This window comes from Wasmannia auropunctata, unplaced genomic scaffold (genome assembly GCF_000956235.1).
Source record: "Wasmannia auropunctata unplaced genomic scaffold, wasmannia.A_1.0 LD336090.1, whole genome shotgun sequence".
In the NCBI taxonomy this organism is placed as follows: Eukaryota; Metazoa; Arthropoda; class Insecta; order Hymenoptera; family Formicidae; genus Wasmannia; species Wasmannia auropunctata.
Window position 1 is genome coordinate 553,790 of NW_012026800.1, and position 18,792 is coordinate 572,581.

Below are 18,792 nucleotides of genomic sequence, written 5' to 3' on the forward strand. Positions count from 1 at the left end.
GTGTCCGATATCGCGGAATGCGATAAGCGTTAGTATTATCAGCGCTATTGTCGACGTTCGCGCAATCGAGCGGCGGTCGAACCGTTAAAAATGTAATAAACGGTATAAATACAAAAAAAAATTCATTATAGAATAAACAAATAAATCCAGTAATTAATTGGAAATAATTATAATAAATTAAAATAGGTGATAATGTCGAAAGAGGTGTAATGTGAAAGAAATGATGAGAAATTGTAAAAAAAGATATTAAAAAATTTTTTTTAAAGCAACGTGATTTTGTTTCCAACGTGCGATAATCAGACGACTGGATTTCGATTACATAAGGAGCGCATGTAAGGACTCGGCTTATCGCGTGACAAACGCGTATCCGTGAAAGCGATTCGCAAAGGTGGAAGCTCCGTACAAGAGCGGGCACGTTTCGTTCCAAGAAGAACAGAAATGGAAGCCGATGGCGATTCGCGTAGCCGAGATGTGTATAGGTACATCAACCCGCTCGAGAGACTCTTCGCGAGGCGTTTGTATGTCGCGACGCCGCGGCGTCCAAACGACCGACGCTTCGAGGAACGCGCGAGTGCGTGCTAAGTGCTGCGCTGTAAAACACGCGTTACGAAATGTACGAAAATATTTCTCGCAACTCCCGACTGTCGTCGATCTGTAACACGGACACTTAATCCGGTTTTCCTTCCTCAAGTATTTCTGTCTTTTCTGTGAAAAGGGGTGTATTTACGTCTGATAAAGTGCGAAGAACTGCTAAACCATGCTAGAAAAGATTTTGAAAATGTCAGTCTGTTTAATTTTTAACAGCGCGTATAAATATATGTTTAATAATATAAAGCGTCTAGTATAAAGTTATAAATTTTATAGATATTAAAGAGAATTTGTATAACAAAAGAAAAAAATAAAACTAACGACTCGTCTACGTCAGTTATTGAAGCACAGCCTGGAATGGATGGGTTTCTTTCGATTCTTTAGAGCATGAAATTCCTCACGAAAACATCGCATAAATATCTTGGATATTTTCCTTACGCACGTGTGTCATAGCAAATGACGTTTCATCAATCAAATCGCTACATGAATTAATACGTCGAATCATCTCTTCTCTCAATTTATTCATGGAAAAACTTAGCATTCTCGTAATGATTAATAAGACTCATTGGTATAAAAATAACGGCATTGTAACACTGCTATCATATAATCTACAGAATTCTACCTATAGGATTCGTCTGTAAAAAATTCGATGTGTACGTCGCCATTTGCGTGAAACAGACTACTCGTTTGTTCGTTTCAATTACAATTCCTTCGTTCTTCCTCCCCCCCCCCTACCCCAGAGAGGTAAACCGCTGAGGGCATTGCGGTGTACAGATTCGAGACATTGCTAGGCATTCCTGGGTATTTCTTGGGCATTACTGGACACTATTACTCTCTAAATTTTCTGGAGTGACTTCACTCCAAATCCAAGTGTTTATACGCCTGTTATATTTTTACACATTTTATCTGTGTTTTACACAGTTAAATGTATATTTTTTACACGCTTACACGTATTATTGTAAAATTAACCATGTAAAAATATGCATTTAACTGTGTAAAACACAGATAAAATGTTTAAAAATATAAATGTTAAAATGTTACTACAGATTTGCACACTTGGATTTGGAGTGAATCTCGAAAAGAATGAAATACCGCCACTCAAGTGGCCGAGTGAAAATTTCAGGCACTCCAGAAAATTTAGAGAGTACGTTTTATTTTTAAACAACTGACAATTGTTTTATTGTCTCACATATTTACAACACGTAATAAAGTGAGAATATTAAATAAATTACGTTAAATAATAAGATTGCTCTCACGATTGTTATCCATTACGATCGGTCGGAGAGAAATTGGGCATTACCTTGGGCATTGCTATAGGCATTAATGCACATGATTTTGATTAGCGGTTTACCCCTCGTTTTCCCCCTACAAAGCTTTAATTCTAAAGATACGCGTTTAATTCGAAATGCAGAAAACACAGCGACAAGCGAAAAGTGCGAGTATCGGTCATCGAACAACGTCTCGATTCGTGATTCCGAGTCCGCGACGAGAAGCCGGTAGTCATCACAACAATCAACAACGATTAGTCATCGTTGCGGCGCGGCACGCGGATAGGACCTGACCCGGTCTCGCGCGCTCCGCGCCCGCGAGTTCACGTGTATGTACGCGCGCTGCACGTGTGTCACGGCGTTGGCTCTACACCGCGAGGGAATCGAACTCCCGGAGAGGTCGATACATCATACCGGGCGTATGTGACATCGTCCATCGTTTTAGCACAATGATGTCACACACGTCTCTCTCTCTTTCTCTCTCTTTCTCTCTCGCACGCCTCGTCGTAACGGCTCATGACGTGGCGCCAATCGCCCGACAGACATTATGAGGCGCTCGAATCACGTTTGTGACCCGCGGTGACGCATGACAAGTGTGACGTTACGATTAGATCTATAAAACTATACCGACTCGAGCTCGACGGAAATATCGAAGAAAATTGAGAAATTGGGGAGAAAGATAAAAGAAGAAGGAATCCTCTCTCTCTCTCTCTCTGCCCAGAGAATTTGATGACTTTCTTCGGAGAAAATCTCGACGAGACTGCGTTCGAAAACTTTACCCCGAGTATATCCCCGGGTATCATTTTCAGTACTGGTTTAAGGGGGAGGGAGGTAGCCCCGGAGCCCATCTTTCTAGGGGGCCTTATAAGCTTAACATTTTTAATTTCAATAAAATATAAATATTGATCCACAATAATTGATATTAGACTATCGTCATTTAGCATTATTGACTAAAAAGCAAACTGCTGAGAAATCTTGAGTTTAATGATTTAATCAATGAATTTGCGTACAATAAATCAAGAAAAAAAGTTTTAAGTATTACTGTAATTTCAATAAAATATGAATTATTTTCATGTGTTTACTTTTCAGTATTCAGAACTATCTTGAATCTTTTAAGCAGAAACGACAAAAAGTCATACGAATAATCACATTTTTTAAATAGCAAATGCAAATTTATATGTATTTAAATCATTGTTATTATTTAATAATAAAAGGGTCCCGTTTTAATATTAGCCGCTGGGCCAAAAATATCTTAAGCCGGCTCTGATCGTTTTATCCTTGTTCAATATTCAGTGAACAAAAAGAAATAAAATTATACACTCGAGTGATGTTTCCGAACGCAGTCAGAAAAAGGTTGGGGAACGTTGAGGGGAATATTGAGTAATAAAAGCGCGAGATACGGGAGTACTCTCTAAATTTTCTGGAGTGAGATTTAACTTAAAAAAAAATAAAAATTCACTCCAGAAAATTTAGAGAGTAAGATTGCGAAAGTGTTTTTGGCGACTTACGGATTTCAGAAAAGCGCCTCTGCCCTTATACACGGCGCCGTGCGACTCGCTTCCATGCTTGTGCAGCATGCTCAATCCTCTGTCAACGCTCATTCATGAAAGTCACACACGGCGAAACGCTCTCAGTTTTTTCTCTATGAAATTCAAACATCCAAGGAAGTTTCACAACACACTTTCAATGCCCTCGCACAGACGCTCACCGATTGTTGACGTTCACTCTCGTGTCGAGCCTGAATTAATTTATTTAAATATTTAGACATATCTCTCTCTTATCGCCCACGCAAATCAGACTTTATTCGCATTCAATTAATTCTTTTAATTATTATCAATCTAAAAATTACGATGGGATAAAATAAAGAAAAGTGACATAAAGTGAAACAATAAAAGAGATGCGAGTAAAAAATATAATTAATAAATCGAATAACTGCAAAATAAAATAAGAGAAATTGAAAAAGGAGGTTAAAATATAAATATATTTCAAGTATAGTACAAAATTGATACCAAATAACTATCTCTACTCTGACTGTCTTAATTTTAAATAATGAAATGTATAATTAATCACTTTATCTTGTCACGTTCTATAAACATGAGACGGCACTGACGCAATAAAGAAACGGTGTCAGGCAAATTTCCCACGACGCACAAGATCAACATATAGAATGATCTTTCACTGAAGATATCTTTGCACTATAATTTGTCGAGATGAGCAGAACCTATAGCGACGATAAGATGTCCCATAAATGTCGCGTTATCGATTTAGCTCGATTCCGTACAATTTCTTGGAACCTCTCTGCTGGACGGGAGCCAAGATCGCGAGAATCTGCTCGATTGAACTCTCAAGGTGATGTCGGCGGCGTTTTATCAAAGCGCAAGAAAAGATCGCGCGTAATCACCGATAAGGATGTTATCGCTCGCGAGTTCCGGTGTTTCGGTCAAATACGTAATGCGTGACTAATTCTAAAAGAACAACATTCCAGAAATGGAAGAGAAAGTATTTCTCGAATAAAACTGTTTAAAAAACATACACACACACACACACACACACATTGTAAAGAGAAAGAAATGAAATAGATCTAACCAAAAATTAATAATTTATAATTTTGCGGAGAATTATAATATTTTTTCCCTTTTTCTCTCTTTTAGAATTGAAACAATTTCCGTGGATGGAAGATAATTCACGAAAGATGTCGAACTCCATAATTATGGCGAGTCGAGTTCGACATTTAGGTTTTGGCGCAACGATAATTCGTCGCGACAGCTGTTTAAATACTCCGGCTTATTTACGCGAATAAAGAATTCCTGCAATGCGAGCGAATGCGTGCACCAGACGTTTTCCCAAGTGCTTCGAAGAAACTAATCTATAATTGCCGTGAGCGAATTCCCGCGCGGTCGGCATACAATCCCGTCGAACGTCCAGACGAAACTTTGTAGTAAACAAAGAATTATATTATTCTAAATTAATACACATTTCTAAATTTTTCCGGTGTAGTGTTCAAAATTTATATATTATCAGACAAGCAATTATTATAATATTTTAATTCTTTATAATCAATTTCATCGATTATTAAATGCTAAAATAAATACGAATGCAGTGAATGCAGATATCACCAAAAAGCAATATTCTCGATTTTTTCAGAGCAGAGTAAAATATAAGTTACTAATTTTCATGAAATATTTTCCATTAATCAGATCATTTTGACGCTTTCTTACTCTAAATGGTTCACTTTATTTCGTAATCCTAGTAGGCCATTTTACAACAAATATGTTAAAATCATTTTGTAACACATTTTTATGTCGTAAAATTTCAGCCACGTAATTTTTAAAAAAATTTAATACAGGTATCGAGCACAATCCAATCCAATATGAAGGAAATCGAAATGTCTGTTTTATTTCCGCAAGGAAGTCACGTAGCAGCCGATGCCATAATCGACGACGATTAGCATGCATGAGAATACTTGTGAGCGCATCGAAAAACACGTTTTCCTTCTCTGTCTCGCGAATTTCTGCCTGTCTTTTCTTTCAGGCGACCGACACAGCGGTGAGACGCAGATTTTCACGCGATTTATCGCGACGCGCGAGGTCACGTTTCTAAAGTGGCCGTCGATTGCGCGAACTAACTCTGTCACTTTTTAATTTTATAATGATTACAGATACTGTTGACATTAGAACTAATTGTCGAGTCAATCGTGGATATACATATAAATCATAACTGTCACTTTTCTTTATGTCCCTTACAAACACATATACGTATAATGTGTAAATATATATTTACATATATATTTGAATATTTACTTAAACATATACAATATAATCAACTGTTATTCTTTTTGTCACGCCTCTTTTACTACTAATTCCACCATTATTTATATAACTTTCTAAAGTGTTTAATTAAATTAATGCATTAAAAATAAATAAGGAACGAGAGAAACCTGAATGGTAAAATTCTGTCATTTGGGCGCGAACACCTTCGACAAAAACGCGAAAGAAGTCTCGTGAAAGTAACGTTGTTCACTGCGCGAGATTCACGGGTATACTGCCGATTCGCCGCGGCGCGATCTCTTGATATCGTATCATCGACTCGGGGCCCGATGATTCACGCATTTACTGTCAACGGAGTCGACGCGTCTACGGTCTACCAACGATGACGACTCTACCGATGACGAGGAAGTCGTCGCCGGCGTCGCGATGGTGGTGGTCGGGAATCAGCTGGCTGCACGAACAGAAGGAAGAGGAGGGGACTGAAATGATCGCGGAAGAAAGGCAAGGTGTCACTTGAGGTAAGAAGGAAGTGACGAATTCGAAGAAGAGACACCTCTTACATTCTCGATTGCTCGCGAAGAAAATAGAGGAAATTGATAAAAACAAAGCTCGAAAGCATAAAATTGAGAGAAAAACAGTCGAGTGCAAGTCGCTTTTTTTTTTAAGAGTTTGAGAAAATTATATTCATATCAATAATAATTAATTTATAATTTTCTTCTCTCTTAATTTAATATTAACATTATATATAATTGAAGAGAAAGAGAGAGAGAGAAAGAGAGAAAATGCAAAGTTAACTTTGAATTTTCTTTTTATCAGTCATCCCGAATAATTCGGGATGAGTAAGTTTCCTCCTTTCATTGGCAGATGACGTAATCATGACGATACCATTGCTTTTGGGCCACTTGTTGCAATCAATATGTCAATTGTAAGGATTTGCATTTTAGATGGACTGTGAATTTGCCTGTACCCGCCGTTTAATGGAGGGATCCTCGTAATAGCGGTGCACGTAATAAGCACCCGCCTTCCGAGAATTATACGTGCGCAATGATTCACCGTGTGTGACCGAGAAGGAGAATGAAATGACGACGTTCTCGCGATAGGTATTTGGTGTGTAAATACGGGCCCGTTCACTCGTTGAAATCTCCCAAACACTTCTCAGACTCGATAAAAGGTCTTCCAAAATGAGAAAATCTGTTTTCCGAGAAAGCGAAGTTCGAGTGTAACAGTTATCATTACGCTTATTTTTTTCCGAAATAATTTGTCACGTACTATAACAATTATCGCACGATAATTTTATTACACAAGATTTGTATAACGATTAACTTCATAAAAAATTATTTTTAAAAATGTTTTTTTAATTAAGAAAATAATACTTCCTTTAAAATCTATCTTTCTCTATATATTATTTTTTCTAATAATTAATATTTTTATACCAATTTTTTCTGACAATCTGGCTTAAAAATATTAAAAATGCAGATACAGTTTCTACGATTGCCATCCTTTTATTCTTATAGCTCTGATGTATCTTCTCGTTATTATTATTTTTCTTTCGTGTCTCTCGCTCTTACATAAACTTTAAGTCATAATTTTGCATTATTTATATTGAGACTTTAAACGCAGTTTCTGCATTCCCAATATGGGATCGTCAAGCGGGTACTTTGTTAATCATGCCTTCGTTATTCTCGGATTACCTGGAATCGCGCGGATTCTAATTAACATACGGTTATTCTTGCGCACGTTTGTGTCGTCGTCGTCGTCGTCGACGTAATCGATATCGTCCGTCTTGAGTCGATAGCGGCGCGTAATCCCTCGCCATATAAAGCCACGTAAATCATTTGCGGCGCACGACTCGCGCGACCGTTTCCTCTCTTAGTCGGAGTTAGCTGCTCGAGCCGGAATTACGAGCTGCCGCTGGTCCATTCATTCGACTGATGATGTAATTGTAACCGTACTGTACGTGCCGCTGAATTGGACGGATAAAAGGGTCGTCGGTGCACGATGCATCATCGATGATGCAACTGCTCTGCTATAATGCTATTTTCGCGTTTTGTCATCAATCCGACAATCTCTCGCGATTTTTTGAAATTCTTTTTGAGCGCCTCGTTTGCAACAGAACGTTCTCTATTTGTCTAATTTATTTCGCACGGAAAATTCAAAAGAATTACGTATTATACTCCTTTTCGCTTATAATTCCTGAGTTAGATAAAAAGAATTTAGCATTTTAAATATATGTTAAATTCAGCAATTTATACGTGTTAAATTTGTAATAAAAAAATACTCATTTGCCTTTAAATCGCACTAATTCCGCGTTATTAATTAATATTGTATTAAGGTCATTCATTCATGAAAGAATTATTATTACTATTCGCAAAATCTAGTGATATATATTTTGCATTTCATAATAAATAAAGCAGCGTAATATTGTAAAAATTAACTTTTATTTTTAAAACGTGTTAATTTTTTCTTATCATTCGTATAAATATTCATAGAAATTTATATTAAGAATTCCAGGTTGTTTGCGACAGTCTTGCAATTCAGACAAGCTGAAGCCTTGAACTTGGACTCGAGGAGGACGAATAACAAATGTGATACGATCGCCACGACTCGGTCTAGTGACTCACTTTCGCGAGTCAAGGATGCCGACGACTCTTGTCAAAGCGCGATCTCTGGGAAGTCGTAAATCGCCGGGTTACCCAACGATGTTCGCCTACCAGGAAGTAGCTTCCAATACTGACAAAACGAAGATACATATATCCAAGCAAACGAGAGCAAAATTAGGTCTTCCGAAAATAGAATCGACTCATCTATGAAGTGGAATTCGAACATTCGTCACTTCCGGAAATATTGACTACCCCGTTTTTGATCTCTCGATATTTATATCATCGATCAATAAATATCTATGTGTGTAATGTGCGTAACATGGCTAACATCTATATGGAAAATTGAAGATCGAAGAACCAAAGTATTCTATGTGTATAAATTAAAAACAATTTTGCACAAGTCTATAACAAATTTATTTTATAAATTTATTTTATAAATTCATCTTTCTTGCTACCAAATATATATATAAAAAATAAAAAATAATTTATTAAAAAATTGTCAAAACAACTTAAATCAAATTTATTTCTTGATAATTTACTTAATTATAAATGAAGTATTGAATAAATTATTAGATTAATTTTAAGCATTTAAAAATTGAATCAATTGTCCATCAAGAAGTACAATATTTTCTGCTTCTGCATGTCAAATATTAATTGATCTAATAATAAAAAGAAATTTACTTTATTTTCGAAATTAGCGACGATAGTCGGCAAAACAGCTCGCGCATCTCGGCTATCCGAATTGATTTAACGATCTGGCGTACAGAGCCAAATAGCGACGTAAATATCTGCGTGAGAAGAGCAAGTGGAAGATTAAAGAAATCAAGAAGGAGAAAGAGAGAGAGAAAGAGATAATCAAAGTAAAGCTTCTTATAGGTTCGATCGGTCCGAATGTTTCGCATAGCGTTCGGTGCATCGAACCTCTCTCGCGCCAATCTAAAGCTCTCGGCAGGCAGGCAGACAGGCCTGTTCTATTAGGATGCCGGACATAACTATAGAGACTCAAGGATGTGCCCGGTTGATTTTCCCTTTACCACCGCCGCGCACGAGGCGTTTACTGCCCCGAGAATTTTCATTCTCGGCCGGATAATTATCTCCGCGATGCAACGCACCGGCCGGCATGAGTGCCCTCGCGGTCGTAAAAGTATAATATGCTTTTCCCCTTTCGCAAATGAAAAACCACGGCTGCGGTTCCGTTCGCCGCCGCGCTAATAATATATTATACATATATGCAGGGAATGAAGCGGCGTAATAAGTGATTAACAAAGAGCGCAAATAATCCGTATAGGAATAAATGAGTACGAGAAATTAATACGGAATTAAAACGATATAGATATTTAAAGGGAGAAAAAAGCGGAGCGGATAGCTGCGCAATATAACCGCGGGCGCAATAAATTCGCTTCGGACGTGCACGCTCGGCGGGGCCTCTCACGAAAGTCTAATTTAACCACCGCGCGCGTCTGTGCAGACTTAAAACCACATCAACTTCCTAGCCGGTGCACATTGCTCCTCTAGACGCGTTGCATCTAAATCGAGATGCACTTCAATCGACCAGTGCAACGCGCCTTGCAACTAAACTCGAATGCAACTCGACGAATTCAATGAACGCCATGAAAATTGATCGCTGCAACGATCGCGGCAACGATCATACCAGCAATGTAATCAAATTTTTGGACAACGAAAATTTGTTGCGTTTTATATATAAACTATTAATTATATTTTATGTGTTATTAATTATATAAATAAAACTTACTCTATATTTCATGCTTTCTATGTTTTATATATACATATTTATACTTTGCATTCTACACTGAGAGAAAAATATAGCTGGAATAACCATAATTTAACTATAATTTGTAGTTAATTTCGCGGACAACTATAAAGTTATAATTAATTTAACCATGCAAATTATAGCTGCTTTAACAATGCATTATGGTTATACATTATAATTGATATTATTATTTTTTGTTTACTTATTTTTTAGTTATTATTACAATATAAATAGTAAGTATAAATATTAAGAAAATAATTATGGTTACTATAACTGCAGTTGCATTTACTACATAAAAATATTTATTTTATTTATCTTATACATATCTTGATATTTTACTATATGTATATTAATATTTGAAATTATTATAATTTATGGTAAAATTGTTTCATATTTGGTAAAACTATACATATAATAACTCATATAAGGTTATTATTACTAACATTATAGTAATAATAACTATAAAAATAGTGCTCTTAACCGTAATTTTTTTACCAATGCAATTGTAGTCACAAAATATTTTTTTCACAGTGTACGTTGCTAAACTCGTTCTGTTCTGTATTTCTTTAACTTTTATCTTTCTTTGAAAGTTCACATGTATTTTTAGGCGGAATTTCCTAAGCGATATATACCCAGCCGCGTACAATTGAGCAACGACATAATTGATACAAAACGAGTCTCGTAACCGGTCGCACGCGTAACTCTATCTCATGGCGAGGCACGCGATGATTCACGACTCTTTATCGGAGGGTACTTACACACGTGGTTTCCTTCGCGGCGATAAGGCAGACGCGCGAGCATGAGAAGGCGAATAATATTTTCATTCGTGTCGCTATTTACGGCGAAGGCGGCGGCTCTTCCGTGGAAAAAGATGATCCGTCTTCGCGCGAAGCTCGTTAGCGCAGGAATTGCGTAGCGTATGTATGTGAGGCGCGCGGGCGAGAAAGGCACCGAGGGAGTGAGTCATTTTTCGTTAATTACTTCGCCACCTCGAGCGACTTGATTACCCTAATTGCCGCTCTTGGCGATAACACATCGCGCATTAATCTCAAATATTTGCGTCTGGAAAAATCATTTGCATCTAATAAATATCTCAATTAAATATTCAACATCAGAAAGCTTGGATATACCGTTTGCTGATTAATATCGCATGATTTTTTACGTAATATTATTTAATTATTATCTTTAAATTAAATTAAATCAATAAGTAATATTATTAATTATTATCTTTAAATTAAATTAAATCAATAAATAGCTATATAAGTCAAATTTAGATAAAACATTTTATAAAGCCTTTAAATTCTCTCTCTCTCTCTCCCTCCCTCTCGCATTTACTAAGAATTTTTTCGAGAACATAGCTCAACTATGAGAATTTGCAATTCCAACCTGCGCGCAGGTGATCGTACGAGTTGTCAAGCGATGAGTCACGACGCGCGCACCTCCGGGATATCTTCGCATACTCAAGAAGGCAGTTGCAGAACGGGAGATGAGTGATTCATCTCAATAGGTCCTTTCCCCCCCCCCCTCTCTCTCTCTCTCTCTCTCGCTGTTATCTGTTACGCAAAAAATTCATTGCAATCGCTATGCAAATACGCTAAAAATACGCATTATGTCATATAAACGCGGCGAAATCATCCACTGGTTATTTACCAACGAGTCGATCATAAAAATCATGTTGCATCAAATCGTGATAATAACGTAATCTGTTATGGAAATTTGTAGTAATTTTCTAAACATGCAAATGTAGCGTGAATCATTACAGTAAAATAATATACTAAAATAACGAGCAAATTAAATCAAGACACCAGGAGCACGTTCGAATTCTATTCGTGTAATTTACAGTTTGATTTAACACTTGGTCAATTAAATTTCAAATTTAAAGTATGAAAGATTTATGCATTAATAGCAAAAACCGGAAGTAAATGTATCATTGAAATTATTGAATCAATGTGCTGATTAATTAATCTTCAAACATATTAGGGTTCAGAAAATATTTTACACTTTTTCAGCAAACTTTTTGTAAAAATTATTTAAAGTTTTACAAGTTATTTTTTTAATAATGTTCTTTGGACGATTAAATTTTTGTAAGAAATGTTGCAGAATCCTTAGAATATTTTTCAAAGATGGGAATCCAGTCTCTCCGAAACCAAAGTGAAAACAATTTTTGAAGCTCCCACATTACGTCCTTCCCCGAAGCCAGTCGGGGCGAGCTTGAATGAACGAGTGGATGAATGAAAGACTCGTGAATCATTTGAGCAGGAAGTTCAAGGTCCTTCGTTTACGATACCGAGAGAGACGCACGCCTATATCGCATTGTGCGTTATCAAGAGCACGCAATGCGTGCGGTCATTCAACATCCTTCTGCGAAACGAACTCTGGAAAAAGGTCGATCACCTCGTCGCTATGTTTCCAGGAGGAAAGAGGAACGCACTCGCAATTAGCGAGAATGTAACCACATCCTCCAGATATCATTTCTGCGAATATTTTCAAAACATATATGTTTTAAAAATATATTTCTTGAGAAATCTTGGAACTATTGTGAAATATTGCTGATAACTAATAACAGCGATAACACTTTCGACGTTTCTCTCTTAAATTCCGCGCAAAGAATTCAAATTGAATTAAAAAAGGAAAAGATTCTGTCATGTTATACTTATGTGAAAATAAAGGAAAGACGATGGCAAAAGAACCCCCGTCTTTCATGTCGCGTGCAAAAAGGGGATCGCCTTCGCGCCGATCTCGATGCCGATCGCGGTTTCCAAAAGCGGCTTTCTCGAGAAGGACGACGATGATATCGAAATGGCAGAAATTCGGTCGCGATGACTCACGTCCATGTCGCTCGTGTGCGATATCGCGCATGGAAACGAGAACGAGAAGACATCACACGGGATACCCACGGGTTCCCATAGCCGCAGGCCAAGGTAACCTCGGCGACGAATGCCGGTGAGTCACGAAGGAATTCCAGCCGTGCGAGCACGACCGGGCCCCGCAAACGCGCGCGCGCGCGCGCGCACGACAGAGAGAAAGAGAGAGAGAGAGAGAAGAGGTCCTCGGACTCTCCCCCTCACACTTCTAGGTCAGTAGACTTGGTCTGTTGCGTATCTACTCGCGTGTTTTGGCGACGATGCGTGCGTGCGTGCGTGCACAATCACATGCCCGATTGATTCTGCGAGACAGCGGCTGTTGGCTTGGAAATATTTACAATTGTTACATCTTACTTTAGTCCCATTTGTAATATACTGCTTATTTTTCCTGTCTTTTATTCTTTAAAACATAAAGAGAATAACTGCGATATAAGTATATCCGAGAGCGACTCTTTCAGGCTTCCCTCGCGATAAGCCACGATTTTTTTTTAATTACACATGAATACACGTTCGAAATTAAAGTGAGTTGAGTTACGAGAGATATCGCGCGGATAGCAATTATCGATCGAGACGATGAGACGTATAGAAAGAGTATAGAAAGAGATGCTTGAGAAATTCATGATGCGCCGGGTGCACTCTTCCTGCAGCCGCTCGCAGAGGCGCGGACGCATGCGGAGCGCATCGCCGTGACTCATCGGCTCGCGGCTTCACCGAGTGCGGCGAGTGCGTCGAATGCGAAAGCCAAGCCGAGTTACCCATCATCTCGTCTTGCATGTCGTTATACTGTGCGTACATGACAATACTGGGGATATTGCACTATTGCTGTAACCGTTATAACGAACGGGCAACGTGCAGCATACAGCCCAGTACGCTCTCGCGTATATAAATATAGCGCAATTCCTTTCCGAATCGCATGAAAACCGTAACTGAAAACCATAGGTTTATACGCGCACCGACACACAACCATACGTGACCGACACGACATCGAATATCAACAAGGGGCTGAATTTTTATATATGTATATAAATTGTTACTCTGGGAAAGGATTGAAAGTATTCTGAAGTCTTTTCGGAAATTTATTCGAGTCGATAAGCCGACCCACGAATCCGGCCAGATCGTTTTCGCACAAAAGATACGTGTTTGTACAAACCCAGACGCCGATATTCGCCACATTCGGAACAAAGGATTCTCCGGAGGTAGGAAAAAAAATAGCGGAGATCCAGTCTGCCGGCGATTCACCGCATGAAAATTAAAAGGAGCACTCACCTGAAACAGAGAAAAAAAAAACGATGTTCCTTTAGTCGTACGATCGTCGCGCAACGAATTACAATATGAATAGGCGAGACGGGATACATAAGATCCCTTTTAATCACGGACCTCTCCCCCCACCCCCCGACGTGTCCTACACCCACCTCTCTGTGTCCTCTACCGATTGTCACGCGACGGCCAACGGATTATATCGGCGACAGAAAGCGCTTTTTTTCCGCTTTTTTCTCGCGACTGGACTATCGCGATTGATAATCACAGATTGATGAAACAGCTGTGATTTTATCATATTTGTTTGTGAATAATATAATCGGCGCATCAACCATACATCTCTAAACAAGAAATATATAAATATTAATAAAATGTATTTAAAACGTATTGATATAAAACTAGAGTTATTACGTTTTATCAAAGTCACCGACAAAAAATATTTTTAATATAATCTTAGAAATTTAATTATAGTTGTGAATTTTCATATTAACTTTATTGGATTTTTATATGTTTAATGAAATTATAAATGTCATATTTGCTATCTTTTACAATACTCTATTCGAATTCCATATAAAGCACAACAAAAAAAAGGACGAGAAAAATGTTCTGATTACACTTAAAACGATAATTATAATTATATTTCGACAACACTCATTATTCGGCTTGTTTCTTTAATTGCGAGTAACAAACGCGACGCAATAACGGTATCATTATTTCCCAAACGTCTCGTACATACATATTTATTGGATGCAGAAAGAAACGGAGGTGGCGAGAAGGGGACAGGTGGGCGGGGGGGGGGGAAGAAAAAAACGGGACGCGCCGAGAAGGGAAGACGAAGACGAGGAAAATGCGTGGGCGCATCGCTAATCAGGAACGGCGCCACTCGAGGCGGATTATCAACCTGCGAGTCTGCGAGGTGCGTCGATAAAAATCGTTCACGGGAGAGATGCGGGAAGAGAGGACCAGGGGAAAACGAGCGGGAAACGAGATCCTGTAAACACGACTCGATGTAAACGACCGCGCGATCGCGATCGCGATCGCTCCCGCTTACATCAGGGATTCGCTGCCGCACTCGCGGCTCACATAGTAACGAAATACATGGAAGAAACGTGATTCGCAACATTCGCAGAGTACGCCTAATTTCTGTTTATATATAGAGAAAGATAAGATAATTCGAGAATTCACGGAAATAAAAAATCAAGACTTACCGCGCGCGCGCGCCCGCGCGCGTGCTTCAAAATGAGAATAAATTATCATTTCTCCAAAAATAAAAGAATTATAATTTTCATTAAAATAAAAGAAAATTTAAGAGAAAATAGAAGAAAATGAAAATTTTTACGCAAAAAATTTGATTTGATCAGAAAATAAAACCTTTAAATTCAATTTCTCGAGAGTGTATTAAAAGCAAACCTCTTTTAGTTATAACACTTATAACTTTGTTTTAAAGCCAATTTTTTTCTTCAATTTATGTTGTTGAATAGTTTGTTAACAGTCGAACAGTTATGCAACATTAAAGAAGGACATACACGCAAATAAAAATGTTGTAAATTACTGCTTTGGTAATGACGATCGTAAAGTTCAATTTCTTAAAGCAATGAATCTTGTATATTTTCTATTTTTATCTAAATGTCAGCGCGTAATTAAAAGAAGTCATTAAATAAAAGAAACCGATAGCTCCTGGAAGGTCGATAAATATTATCGCGGGAGAAACAGCGCTACGAAACGGGTCATGTGAGCGCATTAGAATGCTAATCCTTGTAACGAGCGCCTGTAGGATCATCAGTCCTTACAAAGTGCGAGATATCGCACCGCTAAATGATTCTTCCATCCGCAAGGACACATGTCAATTATCTCTTTTTTTTCATTAATTTACATCTTTTACTGTCGTTCTACGTTTATAACACCGGTAATCGTTGCGGATATAATAAACGATGCAAAAAGTTTCTTCGAAACAGCGCGTCCGTGAATTTTTTGCGTCTGCCAACTGTACAATTAAAATAATTAAAGACGTAATGAAATAAGTTTGTAGACGCAATAAAATATCAATTTAAAAAAGAAGATGATAAAATAAAAATATCATAACATTTCAAACTGAGATGAGCAAATTCTGTTTCTTCAGAAAATATCATTTCAGTTTTTAAATTGCAACATAACATTATCATTAAATGCAATTATTCGATCGAATTTTTCAAAGTGTTATTTCTATAAACTTCCAACGCATTATTAGAGATAATTTAATCATATATCTACAAGCATATCTAATTGCCAGAAATAAATTGTATAAATCATCTTTCATCTCTAAAAAAAAATCCTGGAGCTGGAAGATGTTCCAGCTACAAAGAAAATACGAAATACAACGAAGAGCGTTTTTCGGAATGCCGCATTCTAAAATCGTACAGCGGTTTCAGAGTGCGTGTCAATATTATGCGTCCAGAAATAAATATGCAAAGACGACAACGACGACGACGACGACGATGGTGAAGGCGATGCCTGAATTCCTTCGAAGATTCTACTTTAAAAGCGCCGCGACGAATCGGCCGCATTCCGTTATCACACGTGCAACTCTCGTAAAGTCAAATGGTCCAAGCGCCAGTTGCAACCGCGAACGGTCTAACGGGATGCTTTAATACTCACGGCTTCTCGTTCCTATACAAACAATTTTGTAATCGCGCCAGTAAAAAAAAAGAGATGTCGCGCAAAGCACGTACCTCGCATTAATGATTCGCGGAAAATTAATTAAAAATCGCTTTGATAATATTCTCATGCGCCATTAAGTGCGATTTTACGCAAAACGTTCTTAATCCTGCTTCGCGGAAAATCGATGTAAGCGAAAGTACGAACGAACTTTGAGTCGCTTGTCTTAAAATATTACGTTTGTTATGCGAAATAAAAGATTGCGAGTGAAGTTTTTTGAACAATTAAAACGTCAAGTTTGCGATACTAAATAATCGACATTCGAGATTTGGAAAATATTTTCTATAAAATATGGAATAATGCGCAGAAAGTAAAATTCTGTCTTCTAATTATCGTATTATACGCGTACACGTGTTTCACATGTGTAGTATTTACGGAACAGCCTGAGTAAGCAACACGGCGCGCTACGAAACGGCGGATATTATTACCGGTAACACACATATCTCTCTCTCTCTCTCTCTCTCTCTCTCTCTCTCTTTTCTGTTCCAAAACCGATGACTCAGGAATGACATTTTCTCTTCGGAGCCGGAGAGACGCGCGCGTGTCGCGTTGCATGCGATTTGCGTGACATTTTTGCGACAACAGAAATACGATTCGATGGCTGGACTACGTCGCGAAGGCGATATTCGACGCCAGCAGTTGACCAGCCCACCAGTCAGGTTTACATCTCAACACACCGACCTGTACACCCCCGATGTGCGTGATCGGTGTAACTACGCAAACACACAAACGAGACACGCTTTCGTCGAAATTAATAATTGGTAAACAAAGAAAAAAGAACGCTGACTTCAGGAGACGCAATTTGGATTTTTTTCGGCCGCTTTTTAAAGACAAGATCTGTGCGAGTGACCTTTGAAAAAAAATAATTTTTCGACATCTTGCAATACAGCCGCTACTATTAATATAACTCCGCGATTTAGATTTTAGATTTTATCGCCGTAAAGAGTTATTACGTTGTTCCGCTTGTCCGACGTGGATATTAATTACCGTCATAGTGAGATTACCATTGCTCGAAATAGCCCTTCTTCATCACTGCTCACAAAGATCGAGTCAAGTGCAAACGATTGGATGATGCTGAAGTACTGTATTTATGTAAATACGTTTAACGAGGATCAAGATTGCATATTTAGAGTCCTAGAACGCTCTTACGTCGTCTCACGTAAAACGCTCTTATTGGTAATAGTTGCGGCATTAAGTCACGGCTATACGCGATTGCTGGACGTCTCTTATTTATCTCCGGAACGCTTCGCGGCGAGCCCGCGGAATTCGCCGCGACTGCAACTGCACTAATCCTCAAATGTGAATGATACGTATTGTTAAGCCAGATGGTCTTCCCCCCCGTCTCGTCGTATTATAGCCGCAGATTAAACGCATCCGGTCTCTCCGGCCCGACGCGCGGTATAGCGTTTGCGAGGAAAGCGCTTTATCCGTCCGATTCCGTAAGAAGCGAGGAAGCTAGGTGTTCAAGGACGTCCTCGCGAATTAATGACACATCCCTTTAAACGATAAATAAAGTAATATAGGGTGACTGTAATCGGATTTCCGTCGCTTAATAAAATCGTCTAATAACGAGAGTTCCTCTACTGTAACTAACTACCTAACTGATGCCGGTTTCGAATGCAAATCTTCATTAATAAATCTCTCAGTGATTATATTACATAAAAGTGTGAGAGTAAATAGGAAGAAAATTACAGGCTAAATGGGCAATTTTAAATTACCATTAAGACAAAGGCAACTCGGATCGAGAGACACGGAGGTAGTTAAAAAACAAATATAAATTTCAGCCGAAGGCGTCGTACGAAAACCGGCATTCTATCTCCCAACTCTCGGCAATTTAATGCGAGTTACGCTTAATGACCAACCGCTTGATTGTCTCAACAAGACCACTCTCCTTCCCCCAACCTGTTTTTCTTTCGGTTGCACGTGCTCACCTCGATAAAGAATGAAGGAAAGGGACAGAGTCGAGGACAGAGTCATAAATAG

General features: G+C 38.3%; 1 protein-coding gene across 4 annotated transcripts in view; it reads right to left on the minus strand.

Annotated features, from left to right (window-relative positions):
• LOC105447828 (sterile alpha and TIR motif-containing protein 1) overlaps positions 1-18,792 on the minus strand; it is a 56,943-nt gene that overhangs the window by 33,741 nt on the left and 4,410 nt on the right. The window contains exon 1 of one of the 4 annotated variants that reach the window (XM_011686049.1): positions 3,365-3,417. The exons of the other annotated variants lie outside the window; for them this stretch is intronic. The gene's annotated coding sequence lies outside the window, so the exon portion shown is untranslated. Of the gene's footprint in view, positions 1-3,364; positions 3,418-18,792 lie in introns of those variants that run through there. 4 annotated transcript variants of the gene reach the window in all.